The sequence below is a fragment of the Cervus canadensis genome, chromosome 10 (assembly GCF_019320065.1).
Source record: "Cervus canadensis isolate Bull #8, Minnesota chromosome 10, ASM1932006v1, whole genome shotgun sequence".
Lineage (NCBI taxonomy): Eukaryota > Metazoa > Chordata > Mammalia > Artiodactyla > Cervidae > Cervus > Cervus canadensis.
The window spans coordinates 61,789,727-61,802,317 of NC_057395.1; positions in this window are offsets into that span (position 1 = coordinate 61,789,727).

Genomic DNA, 12,591 nt, shown 5'->3' on the forward strand with positions numbered 1-12,591 from the left:
AAGGGCGTGGTCACCGGCAAGCTAGAATGGGCTGTGGCGGGCTCCAGGAGCCAGAGGGAATACTGTGAGACTACATTACTTTGCCCACAAAGGTCCATATAGTCAAAGCTATGGTTTTTCCAGTAGTCACGTACAGATGTGAGAGTTGGACCATAAAGAAGGCTGAGCACTGAAGAATTGATGCTTTCGAACTGTGGTGCTGGAGAAGACAATCTTGACAGTCCCTTGGACAGCAAGGAGATCAAACCTTATCCTAAAGGAAATCAACCCTGAATATTCATTGGAAGTATGGATGCTGAAGCTGAAACTCCAACACTTTGGCCACCCGATGCGAAAAGCCAGCTCATTAGAAAAGACCCTGATGCTGGGAAAGATTGAGGGCAGGATGAGAAGGGGACAACAGGTGGTGACATGGATGGATAGTATCACCGACTCGATGGACATGAGTTTGAGCAAAATCTAGGAGATGGTGATGGACAGGGAAGCCTAGCGTGCTGTAGTCCACGGGGTCACAAAGAGTCGGACACAACTGAGCGACTGAACAATAACATCATGGGCGTGGGGACGTAAGGGTGTCCAGGCGGGACCCGAAGTTAAGGCAATGAGAGAGTGAAATGCGGTGGGCGGAGCCCTGGGGCGCAGCTTCGTGGTCCAGCCCGGGACCAGCAGGAGACAGCCGGGCGAAGCAGTCGAGGGCCGAGGCCGTAGCTCGCAGCCGTTGGATCACAAGAAAAAGAGACAGAACCATGGGTCGTGGTGCGAGGGTTTGGGCTTTGGGGTGGTGCTGCATATGGCGGAGCGCCGGACTCCAGGGACAAGGCTTGAGTTTAAGAGGTAGACATGGAGCTGCAAGCGACTTCGCAGGGGGCGGCTAATGGAGGAGAGATTTGAGGCCGCGGGTTTCCCATTGTGGGGCCGGAGCTTTGGTCTGTGGGCATGGCCTAGTGTGGGGTGTGGTAGCTAACGCTGACAGGCCCCGCCCTCTGGGATAAGCGCTTTGCTGGCTGTTGAGGGGCTGGGGAAGGGGTAACACTCCCCATGTCGAAATTAGAAAGAAGTTGAAGAGATTAACCCCCTGTTCTTCACAGTCGATTACAGAAAAGCCTGAATTCCACACCGGCCAGAGAACCCAGAACTCCTGGTGCCAGGGAAGAAGGCTGGAAGGTGGGGCTCTGGGTCTCGACCTCTGGAGACCTGGTTTTGAACCCTATTCAGAAACTGTGAGCTCCGTATCAACCTTGGTCCTGGCACTACAGTTCTCTAGGCCTCAATTACTTCATCTATGAAATGGGGGTCCAAATAACCCCTACCTCACAGGGACTGTGTCAGGATTAAATAAGTGGGGAAATATATTTTACTCTGTGAATCTTATGCAATCAATATAGTCACTTTCATTGATTGAATCCTTACTTTTATTGAATCCACTTTTATTTATTTATTGAATTGGCCAGGCCTAGATCTGAGCATTTTCATGTGTTTTCTTAACTTTACAGTAGCCTCGTGAAGCAGCTACAGTTAAGAACACTACCTCTATACAGAAAGGAAAATTTTGATTTAGAAGATCTAATTGGCCCAGTTCACACATTTGTGAGTCGACAGAGTTGGGATTCAAACCTAGTCTTGTCTGACACCAGTGCCTGGACACTGACCCTGGGCACTAGACAGATGAGATGTGATCATTACCGGAAAAAACACACTACCTCACATACCTCAACCAGCCGTCATACCTGCTCCTTGTCTCCATCTTCCACTCCTACCTGGGATGCTGTTGGACAATAAATCGGGCCACATCAGTATACAGATTCCCTGGCAAGTAGAATCTTCCACATAAGATACCATCAAGGGGGAAAAAAAGAAGCTCACAAGAAAACAGGTCCAGTGACACAAAGGAGCCTGTTTGCAGGGCAGGATAGAGACCCAGACATGTGGACCCGAGGTGCGGGGGGGGGGCGAGGGCGAGATGAATTGGGAGAGTAGCATTGACATATATACACCATCATGTATAAAACAGATAGCTAGTGGGAGGCAGCTGGATAGCATAGGGAGCTCAGCTCGGTGCTCTGTAATGACCTACAGGCGTGGGATGGGGAGGGGGAGGGAGGCTCAAGAGGAAGAGGAGATATAGATAGATAGATAGATAGATATAGATATACACATATCACTGGTTCACTTTATTGTACAGCAGAAACTAAAACAACACTGTAAAGCAATTATATGATTACTCCAATAAAGAAAGAAAGAAAACAGATACGTGTACAAGTTGTCCTTCATCAAACATCTGTTTGCAAATAACTAGGGATGAACTCAAGTATCCAACAATAGGGGAGTGGCTCTATACCACTGAAAACCTACTAAGGCTACGTGCATAATGTAGATGCATTGTATGCACATGTACATATAAAAATAGATGTCATTTGTTCAGTTTGCTATAGATAGGCACATGAGCTGGCTGATTAATATGCATTGCCATTTAAACTTCACATGAATTCTACTCAGTCTGTATATTATCCCCATTTTATAGATGAGAAAACTGAGGCACAGCGCTAGTAAGAACAGTTCTCTGTGCAAACCTTGGTCTTCCTGGCTTCCAAGCTCATATCCCCCTTACGCCTTTCTGCAACCCACATAGCAGCAAAGGATGATTCCAGAGTTCATTCATTCAATCAATAGCGCTTATTGACTATCTACTCTATGCCAGACACAGTGGTCGGTGTATAAATAAGTAGTTGTAAACAAGATAGCCTCAGTCTCACTTCACAGGACATACAGTCCACTGTGTGTGGGGGGGAGGATCTCATGGTGCTTAAGAGCAGGAGCTTTGGATTCTGATTTTCTGTGTTCAAATCCCTACTGTGCCTTTTCTTCCTATCTTTCTTGAGATGTAATTGACATATAACACTGTGCCACTTTCCAGCTCTGTGGCCCTGGATGACTTTTTTAACATATAAACTTCCATTTCATAATCTATGATATAGGAATATGAAAATTACTCTACCTGGGACTATTATGGGGAATACATAAAATAATATTCATAAACCACTTAATATAGTTCCTGTCCTACACAATTAACATTCAAAAATGTGAGTTATCAGACTTCCCTGGTGGTCCTGTAGTAAAGACTCCATGCTCCCACAGAAGGGAGCACAGGTTCAATCCTTGATCATGGAACTAAGATCCCACATTCCTCAAGGGGCAGCCAAAAAACAAAACAAAAAACAAAAAAGTGAGTCATAATAATCTTGGAAAACAGGCATCAATCAAATAACTTTAATTTAGAGTGATAAGTATCAAAACACCACAGACACAAATAAAGAAAACCTAGGGTCTGACATATACCTGATACTCAATAAATATTGGATAAAACCTAAATGAACTTTTGGGTCAACCCAATATATAGAAGAAAGAGACAAAGTGAGAAAGAAAGGAAGGAAGAATGGAAGATAGAAAGAAATTTAACACTATATATATATATATATATATATATATATACACACACATAAATATATGTATATATATATGCATTGATGTGTGTATATATATATATATATGCATTGTTATTTTTAAAATATGGTTGTGCTTCAAGATTGTAGAGGAACCTGAGAAAATTGAGGCTAAACAATGACAAAAGAGAACAGCATTTTATTTGGCTTTTGAAAGCTTCATTCTGAAGGAGGGGTGGGTTGAGGGGGAGGGAAGTGGAATCAGGCAGGAGGCAAGAGACCAGAAGCGAGATGAGATTCCTTTCCCAGGACCAAATCCTAAAGCCAGATCCTTAAAAGTCACCCCACGTACTGCCCTGCTTAAAAAAGACTTAATGAGCCCCAGACAAACTTGGTGAGAAAGAGTTCCTCCCCTGGGGGACTGTTTTCTATGGTTATAAAGAGAAAGGAGGAAGGAGAGGGGTGATGTGAGTAGAATAAAAGGAGGCTAGCAGAGAAGGAAGAAGGATGTAAAAACAGAGAAAACAGTGGTGTGTGTGTGCATGTATATGCATGTGTGTGTAGGTGTGTACGTGTATTTTTTCTGTGTATCTGTGACAGAGAGAGAGAATGTGTGTGTGTGTCTCCATGATCACGCAGTGTGGGCGATGCCAATCAGCTGTGCCCCCGTCAGTCCACTCGCAGCGGCGCTATAGCTGGAGGAATACACTACCCCTCCACTATGTCAGCTGGTGCCACTCTGCTTGGTTCAGAAACTGACCTTCCAGACACATACAGGCAGGACTGGCTCCTCACCAAACCCCAGGGCAGAGCTCCCAAGGGAAACCAGTTCACTCCCAAGAGATAAGAGAGGGGGATGGGGAAAGGAAGGAGAGAGGAGCAGATCAGTTCACCAGTCTCAAATTCCCATAGAAGGTCCTGCAGGCTCAGGCTTTTGGACCAAGAACCTCAGGGCCTCATCCAGACAAGGAGGCCTCTGTGCTTGGGCTCCTAGGCAAATAGCAGAGATTCCTACACTCCTGGCCTCCCAGATCCAGTGAAGGCTGTAATAACGAGAGTTTACATGACCAGCATGCTTCTGTGGATCATCTCATTTAACCCTCAAGATAATCATCAGTCAGTCAGTCAGTTCAGTCGCTCAGTCGTGTCTGACTCTTTGCGACCCCATGAATCACAGCACACCAGGCCTCCCTGTCCATCACCAACTCCCAGAGTTTACTCAAACTCATGTCCATCGAGTCGGTGATGCCATCCAACCATCTCATCCTAGGTTCTGTTATTATCCCCATTAGGCAGATGAGGAAACTGAGGCTCAGCGACAGGAAGTACTAAGCCCAGCAAGTCTGGCACCAGAGCTCACTGTGACACCATACTGCACCCAGGGAGGCATTTGGATCTCAGCAGAGGGTAGGAGGTTTCCAAAATCTAAAACTGTGGTATCTTGTGGGATAGAAATCAAAGCAAGGGCTGCCCTTACATACCATGTCTTAATCTTCATGCACCTTGTGAGGCAGGCACTGTCATCTCCAATCTACAGGCCAAGACTCAGAGACAGAAAGCAATTTGCCCAAGATCATACAGCTAATAAATGAGAGAGCCTGGATATGAACCAAGTTATTTCTGATTCCAAAGCTTTGGCCATTTCTGGGCTACCCTAAGATCCAAGTTAAAATCAGACTCTCAGAATGTTTAGGGAATTCAAATTGTAGGCTTGTGGAATTTAGAATAAAGGAATGTTAGCATCCAAAAATCTTGATGTGGGTCTTCCCTGGTAGTCCATTGGCTAAGATTCTGGCTCCTAATCAGTTCATTTATTCACTCATTCAAAAATATTATTAAGTCTCTACTCTGCGCCAGGCACTGGCTTTTGAATTTATTCATTCAAAAAATATTTATTAAATCTCTATTCTGAGCCAGTGAGGTGCTGGTCATAGACCATGAACGAGATGTATATAGTCCCTGCCATAATGGAATCTACAGTCTAGTGGGGGAATCTTTATTAACCAAACATGCGTGCTTGCTAAGTCACTTCGGGCATGTCTGACTGTTTGTGACCCCGTAGACTACAGCCCACCAAGCTTCTCTGTCCATGGGGATCCTCCAAGCAAGAATACTGGAGTGGATTGCCATGCCCTCCTCCAGGGGATCTTCCAGACCCAGCAATCAAACCTGGGTTTCTTAGGTCTCCTGCTTTGGCAGGCAGGTTCTTTACCACTAGCGCCACCTGGGAAGCCCTTATTAAGCAAGAAAACAAGTCAAATAACTCCCAAAACTGATGCGTGCCGGAAAACAACTAATAGGGCACAATGATGGAAAACAGCAAGGAGAACCTATTGGAGAGTAGTCAAGGGAAGAGGTATATTCAAACTAAGATGTAAAAGTTAACAAGGAGCCAATAGTGCTGACAGGAAACAGCCTGTGCAAAGGCCCTGAGGTATGAAAGACCTTGGCTTCTTCGGGTGGTTGTAGTTTAATGGCCAAGGGAGAAAGTGCAGAGAGGTCACGGGAGCCAGATAATGCAGACCCCATGAGGCAAGGAAGGCATCCAGAGTTATTCCAAGCTGTCAGGCACTGGAGGGTTTTAGTAGACAACTAACATGGTTTTCTTTATGAAGTTACCCTTTATTTTTGTTAAGTATTTAAAATATTTAGGGGGGGATTTCCCTAGTGGTCCAGTAGTTAAGAATCTGCCTTCTAATGCAGGGAACCCGGGTTTGATCCCTGGTAGGGGAACTAAGACCTCACATGCTGCAGGGCAACTAAGCCCACATGCCACAACTACTGAGCCCCTGCACTCTAGAGCCTGGACTCCACAACAAGAGAAGTCCCCAAGCGCAGCAACAAAGAGCCCATCAGCCAAACTAAAATATATACGTACACATTTATAAAAAATTAAAATATTTAGGGGAATTCCTTGGTGGTTCAGTGGTTAGGACTCTGCTCTCTCACTGCCAAAGGCCTGGGTTCAATCCCTGGTCAGGGAATTAAAATCCCCCAAGTGAGACAGTGTGGCCAAAAACTAAAAATAAATAAACTAATAATTAATTAAATATTTAAAATAATGGAGACATCTAGCAAATGTGTAAAGAATAAGAAAATAAGGACTTCCCAGGTGGCTCAGTGGTAAAGAATCCACCTGCCACTGCAGGAAGATGCAGGAGACGCAGGTCTGATCCCCGGTCCAGGAAGATCCCACATGCTGCAGAGCAACTAAGCTCCTGCATCACAATTATTGAGCCTGTGCTCTTAAGCCCAGGAGCTGCAACTACTAAGCTCACATGCTGCAACTATTGACATCTCTACACGCTAGAGCCTGTGCTCTGCAAAGAGAAGCCACCGCAACAATTAGAGAGAGTAGCCTGGGCTCATTACTACTAGAGAAAAAAAGCACAGCAATGAAAAATTTGAAAATTCAAAAGATTTTTTAAAAGAATAAGAAAATAATCATGTAAATAGCACCCAGTTTAAAGGCAAGAACATGATCAAACCACCTGTGATAATCCCCCCTCCCTTATTGCATCCCCACATCCAGAGATGATTTGCTATAATCATGCCCTTTTATATTGTTACAGTGTTAATGTATATGTATGAATCCTAAAAAATCTATTGTTTTACTTTTTTTCCTTTTTTTGCCTGTGCTCCTAGCTTGTCGGATCTTGGTTAGCTGACCAGGGATTGAACCCAGGCCCTGGCAATAAAAGCACCAATTCCTAACCATTGAATCACCAGGGAATTCCCTATTTTTTCAAACATCTTACAAATGGACATTTCTCCTTCTATTATTTAGAAGTTATATCCCCTAATTGTATTCACTGCAATCTCTGATCTTCAGTTACTCTCTTTCAAATTATTTGCTGTGTTGTCTGGTATTGTAACTCTGGTTCTTTCTTAATCCCACAACTTACATACCATGGTCACTTTATACAGTCAGTGTCTATTCAGCAGTACCTACATGTTCACCATTTTCTTTGCTCTTCACTCTTTCTTGCATCAGAATTTACTTTGGGGACTATTTTCCTTTTTCCTGAATAATATCTTTGAGAATTTCCCTTAGTGAGAGAGAAAGTATACTAATGGTAAACTCTCTGTTTTCCTTTACCTGAAAATATTTTTATTTTATGCTTTTGTTGAAAGAGAACCTCTCTGAGTAGAAATTCCAGGTTGGCAGGTTTTTCCCCCAGCACTGAAGATACTCTGTCCCTGTCTTCTGACGTCCACTGAAGCTATTGAGAAGTCAGCTGTCAACAAAATGCTTCTTTCTGTAGATGATCTGTCTTTGGGGCTTCCTTTCAAAAACCAGCAACCCAAATTTAATCATGAGAAAAACATCCAACAAATCCCTATGGAGAGACATTCTACAAAATAGCTGACCAGTTCTCAAAACTATGAAGGTCATCAAAAATAAGGAAAGTCTGAGAAACTGTCAAGAGGCAGGGATCAAGACGATCCCCAAGGAAAAGAAATGCAAAAAGGCAAAATGGTTGTCTGAGGAAGTCTTACAAATAGCTGTGAGTAGAAGAGAAGTGAAAGGCAGAGGAGAAAAGGAAAGATATACCCATTTGAATGCAGAGTTTCAAAGAATAGCAAGGAGAGATAAGAAAGCCTTCTTAATAAGTGATCAATGCATAGAAATAGAGGAAAATGATAGAATGGGAAACTCTAGAGATCTCTTCAAGAAAATTAGAGATACCAAGGGAATGTTTCATGCAAAGATGAGCACAACAAAGGACAGAAATGGTATGGACCTAACAGAAGCAGACAATATTAAGAAGAGATGGCAAGAATACAAAGAAAAACTATACAAAAAAGATCTTCACGACCCAGATAATCATGATGGGGTGATCACCAGCTTAGAGCCAGACATCTTGGAATGTGAAGTCAAGTGGGCCTTAGGAAGCATCACTAGGAACAAAGCTAGTGAGGGTGATGGAATTCTGGTTGAGCTATTTCAAATCCTAAAAGATGATGCTGTGAAAGTGCTGCACTCAATACGCCAGCAAATTTAGAAAACTCAGCAGTGGCCACAGGACTGGAAAAAGTCAGTTTTCATTCCAATCCCAAAGAAAGGCAATGCCAAAGAATGCTCAAACTACTGCACAATTGCACTCATCTCACATGCTAGTAAAGTAATGCTCAAAATTCTCCAAGCCAGGCAGTTCAAGAGTTCAACAGTAGTAAACCACGAACTTTCAGATGTTCAAGCTGGATTTAGAAAAGGCAGAGGAAAAAAAAAAAAAAGAAAGAAAAGGCAGAGGAACCAGAGATCAAATTGCCAACATCCGTCGGAGTATAGAAAAAGCAAGAGAGTTCCAGAAAAGCATCTACTTCTGCTTTATTGACTATGCCAAAGCCTTTGATTGGGTGGATCACAACAAACTGTGGAAAATTCTTCAAGAGATGGGAATACCAGACCACCTGACCTGCCTCTTGAGAAATCTGTATGCAGGTCAAGAAGCAACAGTTAGAACTGGACATGCAACAACAGATTGGTTACAAATCAGGAAAGGAATACATCAAGGCTGGATATTGTCACCCTGCTTATTTAACTTATATGCAGAGTACATCATGAGAAATGCCGGGCTTGATGAAGCACAAGCTGGACTCAAGATTGCCGGGAGAAATATCAATAACCTCAGATTTGAAGATGACACCACTCTTATAATAGAAAGCCAAGAGGAACTAAAGAGCCTCTTGATGAAAGTGAAAGAGGAGAGTGAAAAAGTTGGCTTAAAACTCAACATTCAAAAGAACATTACAGCATACTAACACATATATATGGAATTTAGAAAGATGGTAACGACAACCCTATATGCAAAACAGAAAAAGAGACACAGAAGTACAGAACAGACTTTTGAACTCTGTGGGAGAAGGTGAGGGTGGGATGTTGCGAAAGAACAGCATGTATATTCTCTATGGTGAAACAGATCACCAGCCCAGGTGGGATGCATGAGACAAGTGCTCGAGCCTGGTGCACTGGGAAGACCCAGAGGAATCGGGTGGAGAGGGAGGTGGGAGGGGGGATCGGGATGGGGAATACGTGTAAATCTATTGCTGATTCATGTCAATGTATGACAAAACCCACTGAAAAAATTAATTAATTAATTTAAAAAAAAAAAAAAACCTCAACATTCAGAAACCTAAGATCATGGCATCTGGTCCCATCACTTCATGGCAAATAGATGGGGAAACAGTGGAAACAGTGACAGACTTTATTTTTTTGGGCTCCAAAATCACTGCAGATGGTGACTGCAGCCATGAAATTAAAAGACACTTGCTCCTTGGAAGAAAAGTTATGACCAACCTAGACAGCATATTAAAAAGCAGACATTACTTTGCCAACAAAGGTCCATCTAATCAAAGCTATGGTTTTTCCAGTAGTCATGTATGGATGTGAGAGTTGGACTATAAAGAAAGCTGAGAGCTGAAGAATTGATGCTTTTGAACAATGGTGTTGTAGAAGACTCTTGAGAGTCCCTTGGACTTCAAGGAGATCCAATCAGTCCATCCTAAAGGAAATCAGTCCTGAATATTCATTGGAAGGACTGATGCTAAAGCTGAAACTCCAATACTTTGGCCACCTGATGGGAAGAATTGACTCATCTGAAAAGACTCTGATGCTGGGAAAGATTAAAGGCAGGAGGAGAAGGGTATAACAGAGGATGAGATGGTTGGATGGCATCACTGACTCAATGGACATGAGTTTGGGTAAACTCCGGGAGTTGGTGATGGACAGGGAGGCCTGGTGTGCTGCAGTCCATGGGGTCACAAAGAGTCGGACACGACTGAGCGACTGATCTGAACTGAACTGAGAAACTGTCAGAGCTAAGAGGAGCCTAAGGAGACAGGACATCTAAAGGAAATGTTGTGTCCTGGATGGGATCCTGGAACAGAAAAAGGACATTAGGCAATAAAAACAAAAAAAAAAAATTTAATTACAAAAAAAAACACATTTCCCTGGTGGTCCAGTGGTTAAGACTATACTCCCAATATAGGGGGCACAGGTTCAATCCCTGTTCAGGGAACTAAGATTCATGCCATGAGGCAGGGTCGAAAAAGAAAACAAACAAAAAACAAAAAACAAAACAAGGGAGCTTCCCTGGTGGCTCAGTGGTAAAGAATCCACCTCCCAATGCAGGAGACATGGGCTCAATCCCTGATCCAGATCCCACACACCTTAGAGCAACTAAGCCCATGTGCCACAACTATGGAGCCTGTGTGCTGTAGAGCTCAGGAGCCACAAGGACTGAGTCACCACCCTGAAACTCCTGAAGCCCGCGGGCCCTAGAGATGGTACTCTGAAACAAGAGAAGCCACTGCAATTGAAAAGCCCACACACTGCAACTAGAATCGCCCCTGCTTGCCTCAACTAGAGAAAGCCCAGGCACAGCAAAGATGACTCAGCACAGCCAAAAACAAGCAAATAAAATTATTAAAAAATAAAAATCAAGGAAACCTCTAGCCTATGTCAACATCAAACAAAACAGTCAAGGTATCCAACAAATATGTGTGCAGGTCTCGCTTACTTGGTCAAAGAACTGCACCCTCAGATCACAAGACAGAAAAAGGTAAAACCTATATTTAAAAAAAAAAATAAGAGGTTGTTTAAGCAATAAATGCTGGAGAGGGTGTGGAGAAAAGGGAACCCTCTTACACTGTTGGTGGGAATGCAAACTAGTACAGCCACTATGGAGAACAGTGTGGAGATTCCTTAAAAAAACTGGAAATAGAACTGCCATATGACCCAGCAATCCCACTCCTGGGCATACAAACCGAGGAAACCAGATCTGAAAGAGACACGTGCACCCAATGTAAATCGCAGCACTGTTTACAATTGCCAGGACATGGAAGCAACCTAGATGCCCATCAGCAGACGAATGGATAAGGAAGCTATGGTACATATACACAATGGAATGTTACTCAGCCATTAAAAAGAATTCATCTGAATCAGTTCTAATGAGATGGATGAAACTGGAGCCCATTATACAGAGTGAAGTAAGCCAGAAAGATAAAGACCAATACAGTATACTAATGCATATATATGGAATTCTAAAAGATGGTAACGACAACCCTATATGCAAAACAGAAAAAGAGACACAGATGTACAGAACAGATTTTGGGACTCTGTGGGAGAAGGCGAGCGTGGGATGTTTCGAGAGAACAGCATCGAAACATGTATATTATCTAGGGTGAAAGAGATCACCAGCCCAGGTTGGGTGCAGGAGACAAGTGCTCAGGGCTGGTGCACTGGGAAGACCCAGAGGGATGGGATGGGGAGGGAGGTGGGAAGGGGGATTGGGATGGGGAACACATGTAAATCCATGGCTGATTCATGTCAATGTATGGCAAAAAACCACTACAATATTGTAAAGTAATTAGCCTCCAACTACTAAAAATAAATGAAAAAAAAATTTACACCCATCATAACAACATGAAGAAATAAAATAGGTAATTTTAAAATAAAAAAAAGAGATTGTTTAACAAAATAATTCCAGTGGTTAAGAGTATGCCTGCCAATGCAGGGAATGTGGGTTCGATCCCTCCAGGAAGACCCCACATGCCGAGGGGCAACTAAGCCCATGCACCGTAACTACCACATGCTGCAACTACTGAAGCCCATGCAGCCGAGAGTCCGTGCTCTGCAACCAGAAAAGCCACTGCAGTGAGAAGCCCCTGCACCACAGCTAGAGAGTAGCCCTTGCTCGCTGCAAAGAGAGAAAGCCCACTGGCAGCACCAAAGACCCAGGGCAGCCAAAAGTAAATTAAATAAATAAATATAAAAAAAGAATACAATTTCAGTTTTAGAGCTAGGCAGTTCCTTAAATGTTATAAAGCATAATTATCATATGATCCAGCAATTCTGTTCTTAAGTATATGCCTGAGAGACATGAAACCAACTGATGAGTGGATAAACAGTGTGATATATTCATACGGTAGATTGCTATCAAGCAATAAAAAAAAAAGAAGCACGAGGTACTGATACAGGCTACAACAAGAAAGAACCTCAAAAACATTGTACTAAGTGAAAGTCTCTCAGTTGTGTCTGACTCTTTGCGACCCCATGGACTATACAGTCCATGGAATTCTCCAGGCCAGAATACTGGAGTGGGTAGCCTTCCCCTTCTCCAGGGGATCTTCCCAACCCAGGGATCAA